The sequence below is a fragment of the Pseudoliparis swirei genome, chromosome 1, assembly GCF_029220125.1.
Source record: "Pseudoliparis swirei isolate HS2019 ecotype Mariana Trench chromosome 1, NWPU_hadal_v1, whole genome shotgun sequence".
In the NCBI taxonomy this organism is placed as follows: domain Eukaryota; kingdom Metazoa; phylum Chordata; class Actinopteri; order Perciformes; family Liparidae; genus Pseudoliparis; species Pseudoliparis swirei.
The window spans coordinates 11803451-11820754 of NC_079388.1; the positions used below are offsets into that span (position 1 = coordinate 11803451).

The 17304-nt window shown below is 40.3% G+C and overlaps 1 protein-coding gene across 1 annotated transcript in view; it reads right to left on the bottom strand.

Moving 5' to 3' along the window:
* calcr (calcitonin receptor) overlaps positions 1–13451 on the bottom strand; it is a 47145-nt gene extending 33694 nt beyond the window's left edge. Inside the window, 1 exon segment of the mRNA XM_056418586.1 lies at positions 13099–13451. The gene's annotated coding sequence lies outside the window, so the exon portion shown is untranslated.
* Between the last annotated feature and the right edge of the window lie 3853 nt (positions 13452–17304).

Sequence of the window (17304 nt, forward strand, 5' to 3'; positions counted from 1 at the left end):
ATATTGACCTCAAGGGTAAAATATGTTAGTAAATATAAAGGTAACAGGAGGGTTAAACATTGAATCGGGTCATATTGACCCGAAGGCGACAGGAGGGTGAAACATTGAATCGGGTCAAATTGACCCGAAGGCAACACAAGGGTTAACCCTGAGTTGTTCCCTGTAGCTGCGTGTTACAGGATTGTAAGTCGCTTTGGATAAAAGCGTCAGCTAAATGACATGTAATGTAAAGTAGCTTCCTCCTTGACATCTTCCCACTTAGTTTTTGTTTACTTCCTGAACCGATTAAGTTACTCTCCGCCGCTCAGAAGCAGTGTGGACAGATTCAGGTGCTTACAGACATCTGCCGGTGAATGGAGGGTATTTTCAGGGGATCAAAGTCCTTTCAACTGGCAAACGTTCATTTCCCCAGCCTCTTCATTTCCTCTTGACATTCATACATCTCATCTGTCAACTGACCAACGACGTTTGTTTGTCTCATCGCCCAAAAGCAGAGAGCAGATGGTGAGTGCCATATGACCTCTCCTAGGTTCATTTCAACTCCAACAAAATACCTCAAACTGAATACTCAAAAACAATGTGATGTGTTCAACATTTTTTTAAATATGTTTAACCATGTTTTTGCCACAAAAAAAAAAAAAAGATTGACTTGTGCATTTGTTGATTATTGAGCTGTTTCCCCAGTCATAAGTCGCTGGCTGTGGCTTCACCTCTACCGGACAGGGAATAGCCGTATTAAAACGTTCTATATTCAAAGTTATTTCAGGAGAACTGAGAATTCTATCAACATGTATGCCGACTGGAATTGAGTAAGTCCTCTCGATGTTCATCTGGAGATTCTTGGCAACGTTATATATATTTTTCCCTTCCCATTGCAGACATTATAAGCCCACGCCAGGCTTCGCAAGTTGAGCCCGCTAGAGGTCTTTTGTGTCAGCAAGATCAAAGGTTGTATCTTTACTCTAAAGCGCACCATTGAAGGCATTACTAAATGATGAAAGGGATCAAAATGCAACTGTGTGCAGAGAGCCGAATGGAAGAAGAGTGGACACTGTGAACAATATGACTGTAAAGAGACGCTTCTAGAACCATTGAGCAGAGAAGAGGCGCTTCAAATCAAACATAAAAGATAAGCCCCTCTGAATTAAGAGGTGCAAAAAAAAAAAAAAAAGGACCCCGAGGATGAGATCAGAGGCCCAAGGGCAGAGATCAACACTTATCGTGTCCAATCTCAAGCTCAAAGAAGAGAGTTCAAAAAGAATATTATGAGGCTGGAAAATGATCACCACATATTGGAACAAGTCAATGCTCTGGGATGTGAATGGATCAGGCCTCAATGTATCAGGCGAGGTGGGAGGAAATAAATAAAAAAGAGGTTGACAGGAATAGTTCTGTGTCAGCAGGCACAGCAAAAGCAAATTATAGACGCACAACACAATCATTTCAGTCGAGGCTCAGAAGGCATTTAATTCCTACTTGATCTAATAAGACAAAATAAAGACACATGCACATATTCTCTGTGAAAGAAATCCCATGTAATGGATATACAATCTAGGTTCTCTCTGTAACCTTTTTACAACCGTATTTCCATGTTGGAAAATTATTAGCAGCTATGGAAACATATTTCCAAGAAACCCAGGAAGCATTTCCCTAAACTAATAAACAGCTCAACCTCCACGCGAAACATCTACTGTGCCTGCAGGAAATCAATCCGCGATGCAGAGGGCATCCATCGGAAATGGGCTGGCAGCAAAAAGTTAAAACAAAATACACTCAAACAAAAGCTAATTACGTGGCTAATTGCAAAACAAGCAATTTGAAAGGATGGTGTAAATAAATAAACTACGCAGTTTACGGAGAAGAAGCAGAAAAAGAGGAGAGGGAAGGAGGATGGAGCGTTAGCGAGTATTTCTTCTTCAGGCTGCGTGAGAATGAATGTGGATGAGAGGAATTACAGTCTCTCTCACTGTGTGTGTGTGTGTGTGTGTGTGAGTAAATACTGAAGTGTTACAACCTACTTATCACTCATAGATGGTGCCAGTGTGTGTGTGTGTGTGTGTGTGTGTGTGAGGGGGGGGGGGGGGGGGTTGAGTAGTACTGCTCTGTCTGAACATGTAGAATAATAAGAGCCCTGAAAGCCTTGTTTTAGCGTTATTTGCTGTCACTATTTTGAATCTGTCTCGTCATATCTCAGGAAGCATTTCTCTCACTCTGAGCATGAAGCTTATGGAAGACATCTCGTATGAAAACAACATTTCTGTTCACTTAAAACAATAATAAGGAAATATTAATTAATAAAGGGTACTTAAAATGTTTGTACAGATTAACAAATCAGATTTTCTTTTTTAATACATGTTAACGAATACATTGTTGTATAATGCAATAATCCTGTTACAATGAAGATCCCTCATTAAAAAAGAAAGACATTGTAATTAAAAAGATTCTAAACTTTGACCTTTAACAATATTTGTTGTTCTTTTTTATAAAATGCATCTAAGACAACATAAAAGTATGAATTATTCATTCTAAAATGTCAGAATTCAGAATAAACTCTCTGGTAATACTCTAAGATTGAAAACTTTTGGGGACAGGTTCACAATTATTTAAGGAAAATCAGTTTGTAACTGATACAAACTGCCATGATGGTGGGGAGACATACTTTATTGAGGAGATAGAAAAAGTCCGAAACTTATTTTGGGAGAGGTTCATAGAACTTGTAAAAGTGACCTAATATGAACAACTTTTCGACAGAAAGACTGACAGATAGGAAGATTATTATTATTATTATTATTAGCAAAACCCCAGATCTATATCTCTAATAATAATTATTATTATTATATGTTTACCTTTCAGATACTGTCAGTTACTTTATTTGTTATATTTGTAACGTTCTTTTCATTTTTAAAATTATTATTAAACATTAGTTATTGTTTTTCAGGACAGCATAGTGCTGAGTAGAGTGTATTCAAATTATATATTTTCAAATACAACATCAATCTTATAATAATCTTATAATAATGTCTAAACTGATGACACAGCAATATTTCTCACAATAATTGGCCAAATTACAATATGTTCAATCCCTTTCAAATGTTCTTACCTTGTACCTGTGGTACTGCTTGTAAAAAGAATACTGCATTCATCGCTCTATGTTCTACTCTGACCTCAAACTCTGATTGTTCATTTTATTCTGTGCTGAATGAAAGACCGATCCCATTATGTTTATATTCATGCAGAGAAAATAATACTGTTATGAGAGTGTCATCATAAAATGTCAAGTCCTGTTATTGAACAGCAAGGGGGGGGGGCAACAACACAACCACTCAGGAAACGTATAAAATAAAAGAGGGTCATCATGACATCTAATATTTTAGTTTATATATTGTAGTGACAAGCAGATCATTATTTAACTATTCATCATTCGTCCTTTCAACATAATTATCAAATCCATACAATCCAAACATGATGTCCTGCTTGATGCAAACCTTTACAGATTAATAATAGTGACAGCAAATTACGTTAAAACAAGGCTATTTCTTCTACATAACTACATATCGTTCAGACAGAGCAGTACTACTCACCCCCCCACCCCCCCCCCCCTGAACATAATAACTCCCATAATATCAAGCATTGATTGGAGGCAGCAAATAATGACAGGCCTGAGTGCTGAAACTGAGCCCAGTTATTAAGAACTGAATTTCACATCTAATCACTTTGTTGAGGACGGAGAAGATGCAACTCTTCGGACACAACAACAAACATTTCATCATTGGAAAAAATAATCTGCTCCTGCAGCTGTAGCCTTGTGCTATGCTTTCTTTATTCTTCCATCTTCATGTTGAGAGCTGTTTGCGAAGCGTATCGGCTCTATAACGTTGATTCAATGTGCATCTTTCATTTGCAGCATTCCACCGATTGCAATACTTTCCCGCTGCATTTGCAGTCCTCTATCCTTCCCTGCTGGCTGCTGCTAAACATAATGTAAAACTGGGAGGTAATTTCCTTCACACCCAGTGATTGATCATGGCCTGACACCTATATACAGTAAAACCACATTAAGCTGGGTTTGGCCCAGTATGGATTCGCAGAGATGATAGCAAAACTCTATTCCATGTGCAAGTAGCCGAGTGCTTCACTCTCGTGCACCGATTTCACCATCAGAAATTCATCTTAATGGCATGATTCAGAGAGTTATAGCCTACTGCACAGTCTGGAGGTATTTAGCCAGAACCGCAACATGTTTTAGAAATGTAGTCTTGTATGGGGTGGCCGCATTTGATCAATTCCCAAACTGGGACTTAAGCGTCCCACATTTCATACGTGGAAGTCTCCTGGACTTCTTTAGAAAAGACTTTCTCTTGTACATGACAGCTAACCGTTAGCGTACTGACATGTTCTGTCAGAAAGAGCGAGCGTCAACAGCCTTGGCGATGACACATTGATTCATATTGAGTTCAGACGGCGGTGCATTGCTCCTGATTTTATATCGGCCAGTGTGGTGTTATCGCAGCGTTTATCTATGTTGGCGGTGGAGTGAAACAGCCCTCTTGACTGGCGAGGCCCGCTCAACATCCTCTGCTCTTCTGTCTCTGTCAACATGGGTGAAGCAAATTCATAAAGAAATATAGAATATTGTTATTTAATGAATTTAGGACAAAAGCCAAAGTTATTTTTGCAAGAGCCGAGTAGGAGCGTATAGCTCTTGTCATCTAACTCTATTTTCCAAAATGTCAAACTATTAATTTAAATTTAATGGAAAATAACATATTCTGAAGATCACATTTTTGTAGCGAAAGAAAATACTAGACTCTAAACAAAGAAATGCATCACCACACCACTCTTACATTTGGTGTGGTACATACAATAGGCTGCGTGCCAAGCTCTGATTCCTCAGATTTCTATGGCGGTTATCGAGAGAGGACTTGTGTGGGTACGTGCAGGCATGTCTGCTACAGTCCAAATATATCAATCATGTTGGTATTAGAATATTTTGTCAGGCTCACAGAATCAGCCAAAGACTTAAAAATGCTTTGAGGTTAATTTCTTCAAAATGACGGTTGGACTGTTCGGAAAAACAGCAGCATAGATACATATAGATCAAAAGTTATTGTCATGCAATCTAATGCAAAGTTAATTTATTTAAACGTCTGCTTAGGCTAACTGTTCTAAAAATATTTCCAAATGAGATATTCACTCTTTATTTCAGGCTCAGATTTAATAATCTGTCTTTGAATGTTCTATTCACGACCTTTGGAATAAAATATAAAATAGGGGATCTGTTAAATATCTTTCACCGGATGCTTGCTCTCTATGTGCACTCATTTCATTGATGAGTTAAAAGTGGTTTATCTGAACTCTAGTCCTTATCTGCTCCTTCCAAAAGTCCAAAAGGTATTCTTTTGGACATGTGGGCTGACGAGATAGGAAATGTGTGCTGCTGGTTTCATGCCAATCCACATTGCTCCTGTACTAAATCAGACACACACACACACAGACACACACTTCCACACACTCCCACACACACACACACACACACAGGGTCACATATATTTACAGAGGTGAAAAGAGCATCCCATTACCTCTCTGTCTGATACCATTACCATTATCTATGACATGCTCATGGCGACCATTTAGAGCCCAGGAAGAGTTTGGCCAGAAAGGTGCACTGCAAATTGCACCATATTAACTAATCAGGGGATGGATGTTCACTGATGGGCTGGATGTTTTGCACCATCACAGTCTGCCTCATAATAATTCCAGTATCAAAAGTGACATAAGTTTTAGTATGACAACATTCTCATAAAAATAGTTTCCACAACCACACTGCTTCGTGAACATTTCCCTGAATAAGTTCCAAAACATTCATTTAGTAATTGACATTCATAATTGACAACTGGATAACAACTGAATATCAGCAGTTTTATCTTGCAGAATTTACTGTCTACTAATATATATATTACATACTTGTAATTAGTTATGATGTATAAGACTTACAACTTATTATTATTAAATTATCGTTAATTATAATTATTAGATATATTTTTTTAAGTAAAAAATAAATTGAATTGCTAGTTAAAATGAACTGTTCTCTTTATAACCAATATATAATTAAATATATTATCAACACCTACCGTTATTGGTGTTATGCAAAATGTGCCTCCATTGTAATTAAAACTGGCCCCAAAAAGTGTTTAGCCATTTATTATAGTGTACTGTAAAAAAAGCAGCCAATTATAAAGCTTTATAAAACTCATAGCAGCAGAGATTTCAAACAAACAAAGTTACATGAATAGATCTTTACAAAGCTTGGAACTAGGGAGACTTTGTTTTACAATAAATACACTTTTTATAAAACAAATTGAGACATACAGAAGGGAAGAAATACCACTAAATTGTAAATATCATTACTGTTGTACTATGACATGATACACATATGTATAGCAGAACAGGTAAAAATTGTTATTTTCAAAATCGTTTAGTATTTTTGTGAATTCTAAAGTTGTTCCAGTTGGTCAAAGATAATATTTTCAACGTCTGATTACTTAACTTTTTTTACTTTCATATGTCCCTTTTAAATACAATTTCAAACTACTTCAACAGGAAAACTTCCCCATCCAGGAGCTTTTTCACAGCGAAGAAAAGATGCTGACAGATGGGTTGAGGCCGCTACCTGTCATCGAAGTGACTTACTGTACGGCATTCCCCATCCCCCTCTCCATCTGCAGATCATAATTTACATCTTAAAGATAACCTTGCTTTTCAACTCAAGAGAAGAAAAAATAAATACATGTGCACATTCTTCCACAGTATGCTCTCAATTATCACTGTGATGGAGGACACTTTCTCCCTCTCTGAAGCTTTATTGTTCTTTCTACACTAAATAAGTTTTTCAAGAGAATTGAAATCTCCTATCAGCCTGTTAGCCATGCCGAGCTAGCCAGAAAAAAAATTAAGAACTGATCAAAGTATCCACAAACATGCGGGCACAGAAGCCCCAACATCCTTTATCGAGGCGAATGGTTTTTGTATTGTGGGTTTTATTTTCCTAAAGTGTGAGTATTCCCTTCAAAGTCAAGAAGGAAACAAATGTAAAGGATGGTATTAACTGACCATGATATAATAATATATGCCTAAATCTATAAAAGATACAAACTAAAGATCCCAACAAACTTCTCTGAAAAGATCCGATACAGATCCCATTAGGAGAATGCCTTTTGTCCGACATTGCACACTCCCACTTGGCAATTGAAGAGGCACGGAGGGCTATGGGAAAGCAATTAAAGAAGTATTTTGTAGCTGGACTTCAGCTGAAGGGCATTAACAGCTATTCCCCTTTGGGCACAGTGTTCCATACGGTCTGTTGGGTCAGGGAGTGGGCTGGGTCTGTCTGCGTGCTGCAAGCTGTAAGCAGACCGAGAGAGAGGCAGGCAGAGAGAGAGATGGGTGCTGTTAGCACAGGGTTAGCCAGCAGGAACACTACAAGAGTAACTCAAAGATTCCAAGAAATTAACGAGGAAGAAATGAACAATATACAACATTTTATTAAGTTCAGGAGCGATAAGAGAATTTGGGGAATAGGAAAAAGGAAAAAAAATAAGCCAGTGACAAAGGAGAAAAACGAGTTCTGTGTGAAAAGAGAGCGTTTCAAGAACGGAGTAGTTATGCAGCAAATCATTCTCTCATTCCACAACAAGCCCCTGAAGCCTCATCCTGAAGCCCCTGAATCAAAAAAAATCCGTCCGGGCCTCTCGACTGCTCTGACTCACGGTTACTGGAACATGCAGGGTCCTTGAGTGTTTCATTTCAATATGGAGTTTGTGGATGTTTTTTTTTTCAAGAAGAAGAATTCAGTTTAGTATATAGGAGAAAGAGGGCACAGGACTGTGTAATAATAGCCACGGTCATAGTGGTCATGGTTGAGGCTGTAACAAAGAAAAAGAAGCAACATTTGAAGTTTCAGAGACAATATGCAGAGAGCATTTTTCTGCAAATACTTACTGTATGTGATGATAAATAACAGGGCAATAAATTGTGTCAACGTTGCATCAAACTTGTAAATGCACCTCCAAATTTCCAGATAAAAAAAAAGCCAAATGGAGAGCCCAAGAAAACGAAAGCGAATGTGTTTTAAAAAAAGAGGAGCAAATTTAAAAAGCAACCTCCAACCACCAATCAATCACAGAAAGCTTAACAGGGGGTCATTACACCCGGTATAAATAAATAACCTCGTGAGAGGCTTAAAGTGTGAGCCAAAATCAGGAGGAAAAAGGGCCCAAAGGCAAAGGAAATCAATGAGTGGTGTGGTAGTCTGGGGATATTGTAATGAATCAGAATCACTGATGTCTCCCAGGCTACTTTAATTACTGCAAACCGCACTGGGCTTTGCTCCTTGGAGAATGAGGCTTCCATGTTGAACAGCAGGGTAGTTAGGATAGTTATGGACCTAAAAAGGATTTCAGAAGCCTCTACTCCCTTGTGTCAGCGTATGCCTTCTAGCTGCTCTAAACTTCACTAATTAACATGTTATATCTTGTGTATTTTATCCGTACAGACACTAAAATGTAAAAAAATAAATATTCATTGGCAGGTTCTCACGAATGAAAAGATCCCCGTTAATGCCATCGCCTTGACAGACTGCAGGCACGTACACGGACAGACGCATCAGCGATGTGTGAGAGCACCAAATCCGGAGAATCTGAGCCAAGAATATTTTCGTGCGTCATCCTAAATGTCAATGTCTTTGAAAAAAATGCAGGTACTGGAGTGATAATTTAGACACCCTGCTATCTCAGTGGACATGAAGGACATTATGAAGTTTGAATCCTCTTTTGTGTTGCTCTGAAATATAAGACCGTACTTTTTCAACGAGACCAGGTTGAAACGCGAGGATTTTTAATTTTTTAACTATTAAGAAGGAACTTTTCAAGACATATGGATTCTGTGTCTGTGTGACTCCCCAAGCGACAGAAAGCTATCAGGGGTTGACACTTTGGCATGGAAAATAACCCCGGCGAGTGTTTTCCATCCAAACACAGGAGGGAGAAGGTGAAAAGATTCGGTGCAAAAGTGGGAGGATGAAAGGAAAAGAGAGACGAGCAAAGAAATACAGGAGAGACTGATGATGGATGGAATTCATTGTGAAGGACAACAACAGAGGATGAAGATGAGGAGACAAGAATCAGTCAGGCTCCTCATAAATAGAAGAAACAGGTGAAAAAAAGATCAAAGAAATGAGACAGCTGACATTATGAAGATGAAGGACATGGAAGCCCAAGAGAACCAAAATTGCTTGCACAAACACAGGAGAACAAAGTAGACATTGGAGGAAACACAAACAAAGAAGAACTGAATGCACAGCAAATACCAAACAGCTGAAGAAAGAAAAATATACGCGTGTGCTTCGTTTTTTGAGACGCTGTCAGTAGAAATGGACATCTGCATGATAATTGGACACTTTTGACCAAAGTGATTGTCCAATTCACTGTCAAAGTCGTCCAGAAGGATGAAGACGTGGGTCCGGCCAGTTTCTGTTTAAAGACGGGGGGAGGAAGGAACTTTCTGTGCATGTGAATCACCCGTGCTTTCACACAACTAATGAGCAAAATGAGTTAAATATCAGCATCAAACATTTAGCGGAGTGATTGTTTATTGTTGTCTTTCTGGAAGTCACCTGTAAAAGGAAGCCTGAATAGAATATTTTAGATTTCTGAAGAGGGTTAATAACTTTATTAGCCCGTTCAGAAACCACTCTCTGAATTTGCAATAAAAGCACAATTTACCAGCTACGAGGATGCTTTAATCAGTCAACTGAGTTATGATAACACCCTCAACAAATTTGTTCATACCTTGGACAAAACTGCTTTTTATGTGTCACAAACCACTAACGTAATTTTCCTGACCATGAGGTAAACTTGGAAGATGAACACGGTCGGAATAATAGTAGTTTGATGTAGCATTGCACGTTCCTGGACTCTGCTAACAAAGACCCAGGTTTTCAGATCGGGAGCATCCGACCGATTACGGACGGAAGGGAGCATGTTTTGCCGTTAGCTGTGCAGCTGCAGCGTCTTGAGTAGCATTGCTGCACATTCAATTCAACAATCAGATGAGAGGATTTTCTGATGCACACGGCCGCATCAGAAATGCGTCGGTGTGCATCTCCATCCTCGTCAAACGCACACGCTCACTCAGCCATCAGCTAATTACTCTATTCTAGCACGACCCATTGATGCTGCGTGAAGTGATGGAGATGCAGAGCACTCTTTACTGGGGATGTATCGCTGCATAAAATACACGCAGAAGTCATTTTCTGTTGCATAAATAGCATGTGCTTCTATTTCCAGGAGTCCTCAGTGAGTTCAGTTCAATGTTGCAAGCTTTTATTACTCTAAAACTGCTCATCCAGCCTGCACTTGGTAAAGGGCGTAACGCCGCAGAGATAACTTCAACAGATGACCGTGAAATTGAATTTGACGGATCCTCTTGTCTTTATGGAAAATCACGAGCGGGGGCATTTGCCTGAATAGAGTTCATATCTGACTCACACAGAGATCCAGGTATGAAAGATGGACAGAGTTGAGGAGGACGGCTCTAGCTGTGCTGCACATATTGCAACACTTGGCTGTAATATCACCCTGTAACCAGTCTAGCTTGCTCAATAGTGTCAGCAAAGTCAACTTGAGTATTTCTTGCTACTCTTCAAATGTCATTTTACGCAGACCCAGCTATGCCCAGCTGCTGCTGTACGTCTATAGTAGTGGGGAATAATGAAGTAAAGGCTGACATCTGGCTCTGAAAACACAGTCTTATTATGTAATGGAAAAGGTTGTCTGTGTCTGAGCCTGATGAATGTCCTGCTAGCACGGGACACCCAATGTGTGACATTTCAGCGTTAGTCCAAATTATACACTTTCTTCTCATTCGCGGTTTGCAGCACAGCCAATGTAAGTATTTAACTCCACACGCTAAAGACAGCCTGGGGTCAAAGGAGAGGGATTTTGCATATTGGCCACTCTGGGCCAATCATGTGAATACATATTATTCTTGGTTCCGCTTCCTCTTGCCAAGCGAGCATCACACAGCAGGATAAGTATCACTGTTACTCCTACCATTTAATTCGAGTGTTTTGTTCATGAACTCAATGATTGCGAAGCCCAGGCAGACAGAAGCAGTTACATTTAGGGTCATTGCATGTACCTATGAATAAAACATGAAGCATTAGCTTTATTAATATTGAGGAATAATAGCACGCGGTGAATAGTCTGCTGACTGAGTGATGGGTCTGTGTGTGTGCGCAATGTAGCAATTGACCTCAGTGCCACATAATTACCAGAGTATTGTAGTTCAAACCCCAAATGAGATACAAAAGCACACAGATGCTGCATAGGTGTGCATCTCACCCACTCCTCCATTTCTCTTTTCATTTGGGCGTAAAGCTTTAAAAGGCTGTTCCTCCAACTTTGGGAGGCCATGGAAATCCAATGCAGAGACCATTTTGTATATATATCCGCATAATGGGCTGACTTTCCCTTTTTTCATCCTTTCACCCAGACGTCTCTCTGACCAGACTGACCGACTGCATGCTGGATGATGAATGACTGACTTCTCTCTGGGACTCAGAAAGCAGCCGGACACGCAGCCGACTGCAGGGCTCCGCACACATCTCAGCCGGTCCGTCTGCATGCATTTCGTCATCGCTGTCCGTCTCCTTCTCTTTGCCTCTGACACTCGCCATTACTCGTGAACGCAGAGGAATCCCCAAAAGAAGAATCCCAATTTAACCACAGACGTCTTCCAGGCTCTTCAGCGTTTTTGCTTTGGTTCTCCCATAAACGGAGACCGATCTGAGGCACGCAGCGTTCAACGATGATTTTGGCTTCTTTGGTTTCCTGCTCGCGAGCCGTTGGGTCCATGAAGGAATGCTTATTTTCCCCCTTTCCACGAATTAGCTGATATAATCAATATGAGGGTGAATGCATGAGGGTGGTTTAAAGGGCATGGTGTCAAAATTGTGCATGGAGAGCAGAAGAGAGAGGAAGTCCTGCGTGGATTTGGCTTGTGAATATAACTCAACAGTTTCTTCTGGGAATAAAGCAAGAAGCAGCTTTGAGCCTCACACGGATTGTGTGTCCTCCAAGTGTGCCATTATGATTAATACAGCGAGTGCATAAAGGTTGCATGCTTTAACCTTTCATCCGTGTCATACCTTTGTGTATTGTGTGCTGCATGATTATTGATTCATGGTGTGTGTGTGTCTCAATGTGTTTATCAGCTTCTAAAATGGTATTTAACAGATGGCTCTCCATGTTAGTTATGTTACTTTCTCCTGTGTGGATAAAACAAAAGTGTGTGTATGTGTGTGTGTGTGTGTGTGTTGAAATGTAAGTCGTGAGTGTGCTCAGCATGTGTGTGACGTAAAGGATTCATCCGTCACAGAGCCCTTCGCGTCTCTTTGGTGGTGAAGAAGGAGCACACGTTGAGAAGAAGCCGAGCTATACGGGTAGTTTGTTCTCCACCAATATAAATATATACATTTGCATTGATTTGCTAAGATGTATCCAACCTGCAGAAGTTGTGTTTGGTATTTCTGAGCATACATGTAATTTAGATCCCCTGTGGATCACTGCATCATCATCCCAGTATTCCTCCAGGAGAAGCCAACACCACTCAAGAGGCTTTGCTGAGTGTGGAATGCACCATGCAACCCTAAATCTACCTGAGGACTCTTCTCACCCGTTTTTTTCAACCACATACATAGGGTATCATAAACAAATATGCACATGAGTATGAGTCACATGTAGCATTTTCTCTCTTGCCCAAAAATAATATTGAGCTAAACTGGGAATTAGATTGAAACACCATTTATACAGGCGACATAAAAGATTATCTATATAAAGTGTAAACACGATAACAATGAAAATGCAATTGAAATGGTGTCAACAGTCATGGTCATAACGTTCTCATTATCCTCTATCAGTCCCAACAATGTGAATGAAGGTGCTGACAGGCACGATGCAAAGGCGATGCACCTCATCCGTGACTAATCTTTACACCAGCAGTGACTTCAATAAGTTAAAGAGGAACCCCGCAGTGACTTACCTTTCTGCAAACAGATTTTAGGAGCAGCAGTGAAAGACACCGATGCTGAGGAGGTCCAGAGAAGCCCGCTGGTGTCTGTCCTCGGAGACTCACTCGCAGCTTCTTATTTTAACGCAGCGTCAATAAAAAAACTTTTTTTGTTTGCATCCACGGAGATAGAACACATAATACAAATCAATCAAATGCTGCGTGTGACGCGGCTTCACCCAGGTGTCTGTGTTTTTATGAGCGTATTAAATGGCTGGCGATGCGCGCGGGAGAGGAGCGCTGGGCAGGACGCCGGTCCGCAGCCGTTATGAGCGGTGACAGTTGACTGCCCAGTAATCCAAGTGCGTCTCACTGCCTCCGGTTTACGCGAGACCAGCACGAGGTGGTGGAGCTCCTCCTCGCCTCATATCAGTCTGCGTGTTTCAGGCACAGCGTGGGTGTGTGCGTGCGTGCGTGTGTATGTGTGTGCGTGTGTCTGCGCGCGCTCCGTTTGGACACAGCGCCATTCAATCAAACACATTGAGTTTCTATACTATACCATATATACACGGGGTTGTTGTGTGGAAGTCATTGCTGACTTTAAAATGACCATGGTTTGGATTGACATTGTTGACAATATAAATATTTAATATAAAAAAATAAAATAAAAATGTAAATATATATCTATATACAATCCCTAAAATTAGACATGGGCAAATATTTGAGGGAAAAAAACATAATAAGTTGTTTGGTTATTAAACCGATTTTCTCATCACCATGCACATCACACCCACGCGTCTAACAGACACACACTCAGGTGATGAATAGTGTCGGCTCATACTCTCTGCAGATATATAACCTTAACGATGTTCACGTTTTCAATCATATAAAGCAGTACAAGTGTAACTTGTCGCTGATACATGGATTTTATGATCAAAATGTCTTATGACATTCAATCCCTTTCGCTCAAAAACTACAACATCTACAACATGCATAGTTTACGTGTTAGAATTGTAACTGTTGGACACAAGCTGTCTCCCACTTCACTAAAAAGTGAATTCTTCACTAAAAAGTGAATTCTCCGCCTCACACTTTGTGTTCATCTTGTGACGTCACATCACTACGCGTTTATATTGCAACGGCTCCCTGTGGAGGGTCAGACCTCTGGGACTGCTCGGAGCTGTTTCGCAGTCCTACCAATGGTGTCCCACCTCCCACCGACCAACAGGTGGCAGTAACATGACAAGATGCGCTGCAATGCACCAGCAAAGACATTAAGAAAGAAGACTGCAAGCTCGTAAACACCGACGTAAACAATCTGAAATAGTTCATGTTTTATGGGGCAGGAAGACACATTTGTAAGACTTCGATGACGCACATAATACCTTAGTCATATTCAATGTCAACATGCCCTTTTTCTGTTTACAATATTTGTGTAGCACCTTTAATGAGTAGGCTACAGATAGGCCTACTGCGTGTCTCAAGTCCAAAGAGTCATTCTAAACAAGATCCTGAAGATTTAAGGATCTACTTTGTAGAGAAATGATAATCAGCAGTTGTCCCTCTAAAATGAAAATGACCATAATTGATAACTAAGGTTTGACATTACCTCGTCAGTCACCCTTTACTCAGTAGGCTACAGCTGTTTATCATAACTCATATGGAAATTAAACACCCATGCTCATTATTGGTTGTGTATCAAACAGAACATCGTTGGGAACGAACACCTCGGGGAGTACCAAAAAAACAGGAAGTGTTCCTAATTGTTGTCTTTTTTATGAGAGAGATAAATCAGTTCATGTTGCTGAATAATCATAAGACATTATAACAGTGAATGGCACTATGCAGCTGTCATTTTTAAAGCCAGGAGATCTGCAAACAAACCAGCAGAAAAAACAGAACACCCACGTGAGAGGAAGAAAGGAGTTTACAAACATAATATACTTAGAAATGTTAGTCATCTTCTCTCGATGAAAACAACATTTCCCTAGTCAGCTAGATTTGAAATGCATTTATGCAGACACAAACTAATTAGATTAACTCTCAATCATGCCATATAATGAAGAGCGTGATTTTCCAGCAGTGATTTCTCGGCAGGGAAAGAGAATCGGTGCGACAGATAATTCACACCTGGTTAAAAGTTACTGTGAACGGTCGTACCATAAATCCACCCACTTTGAATGATCACGTTTGAAGTTGTGCTGCAGATGGTAGCCTATTGGGGTAGAGGACACTTCTACGAAAAATCAATCATCTCGCTGAATCCACTTATTGTGGTCAGTTGTGGCGACTATGGAAGGGAAATGAGGAAAATGGAGCTGGAGGGGTGCCCGTGTTGTGGGACATGCTCTGACGTGAAACTAGAGAATAATGATGCCTGAGAAAAGAGCCATGCAAGTTTTGTGCCAGTGCTGGCTGTGTCTGGGCACAGTCTAGAGTTAATAGGATGTCACTGCAGCACATTCTGGCATGCATCAAGGAATGTGATTTTTGGGTTGGGGTGAGGGAGACTTTAGGAACAACAAATGAGGCTGGAATGATTCTTAGCGCTGAAGATAAAAGACGGTGGCTCTATTTAATCTTAACAAAAGAGAGACATGATGCAGTTTCTTATCTTTGGTTCAACATTTCTAAAGGGATCAAATAGAAATAACCCCTACTGTGAATCAACACACTGTGCATTCGATGATGAATGAATCGGTGATGCCATCGGGAATTGAATTCAGGACTGAAACACAGGAGTGTTTGTCGGGGACATTTCATTCATAAATGTCTGCTTTCAGGCTTCCAGCAGTGAATCAGCTGGTGAACATAGTGGGACCTTGTAAAACATCTAGTTTAATGTCTTAGCATTGTGACCAGTTGGTTATTATTATTCTCATACATCTGTTTTGCAACCAGTCAAGTAAGCTCATATTGTTGATCAGTCCCCAAAAAGAATTTAGTTTGCAGCAGATTTTTACAAAAGACAGATTGTTCTTCACCTCCAGTTTGCCTACAACAGCTTATTCAGGAAATGTTCAGCTCTCCTGTTCAACATGCATTCGCTGGGTCAGCTTTACTAAATCTAGGCTAATATATATTAAAAACCCATTATCAGGCCAGAAATCCGATTGTGCCACGGTGCACAGTCTGAGAACTGCTGAACGAGAGCATGATGCATCTGGGAAGCTGGATATTAAAGCTTACAGGTGCAGAGAAAGAGGAATAAATTAAAAATATTTATTTATATTTCAGCTCTTTTCAACTGTGTTGGAAGTAAAAAAAGAAAAAACATTCATGGGTTTAGGGGAAAAGAGGAATCTGTATTTGTTTGTTTTGCTCAAATCGCTTTTAATCATCCAAATCCTGATGGAAAAGTATTCTGGCACATTCGTAGAGAGAAAGCAGTAGGTTTATTCACAGCAATGAGACATCTGCTGTGGTGCGGTAGTTTTGTCTAACATCAAAAGCACAGCAGGTTGTTACAGCAAAGACTTGGGAGACAGAGGGTAGGATTTGGTCAATAGTTGGTGTGTCTAACTCTTATACAATAGGTTAGAAAAAAGGAATTGTAGACATTCGTAGTGCCCTCCAAAAATCCATTACTGCACCACTACGGGAGCCACAGCAGGGGGAAATGACATTAGGACTTTTTAAGTTAGTGAATGTTCATAAACCTCTTCTACATGCCAGTGAACAGGCAACACTCACATTGATAAATGTATCTCTTTCTGTGTCCATTACTCTGCAAATCGAATGCAGCCCGCTGCTCTTTAATAACTAAGGATGGGTTAAATGCAGAGAAAACATGTTGTTGCCTCTGTACCTGTACTCTGTGCAATGACAATAGATTGAATCCAATCCCATCCAACATCTCAGCAGCAGAAGTCTGGGGCTGTCACCGTGTGTTCGGCAACCAGATGGACGGTGAGGAACAGCCAGATTCAGATCTTCATATCATCAGATGCATCAAAACAGGTGTGCTAGGGGAAGAGGTGGTGGCGTGAGATGTCCCATTTCACCCAACAGAGGGTGATGGATGTCGGGCAAAGGGATGCCATGTTGGGGCATAACATGTTTGGTCTGCAGTTTAAAAAGACCAAACTCTGAGGCAAAAGGAATGTTAAAATAGAAGCTGCCCAACATTTGCATGAAGAATGTTTCTCCTGTTGAATTTATATCAGCGGGTTAGGTCCTCCAACAAAAACTCTGCGGTGATTTAATGCTGCAGTGTCAGTATTGCAAGATAAATCTAAC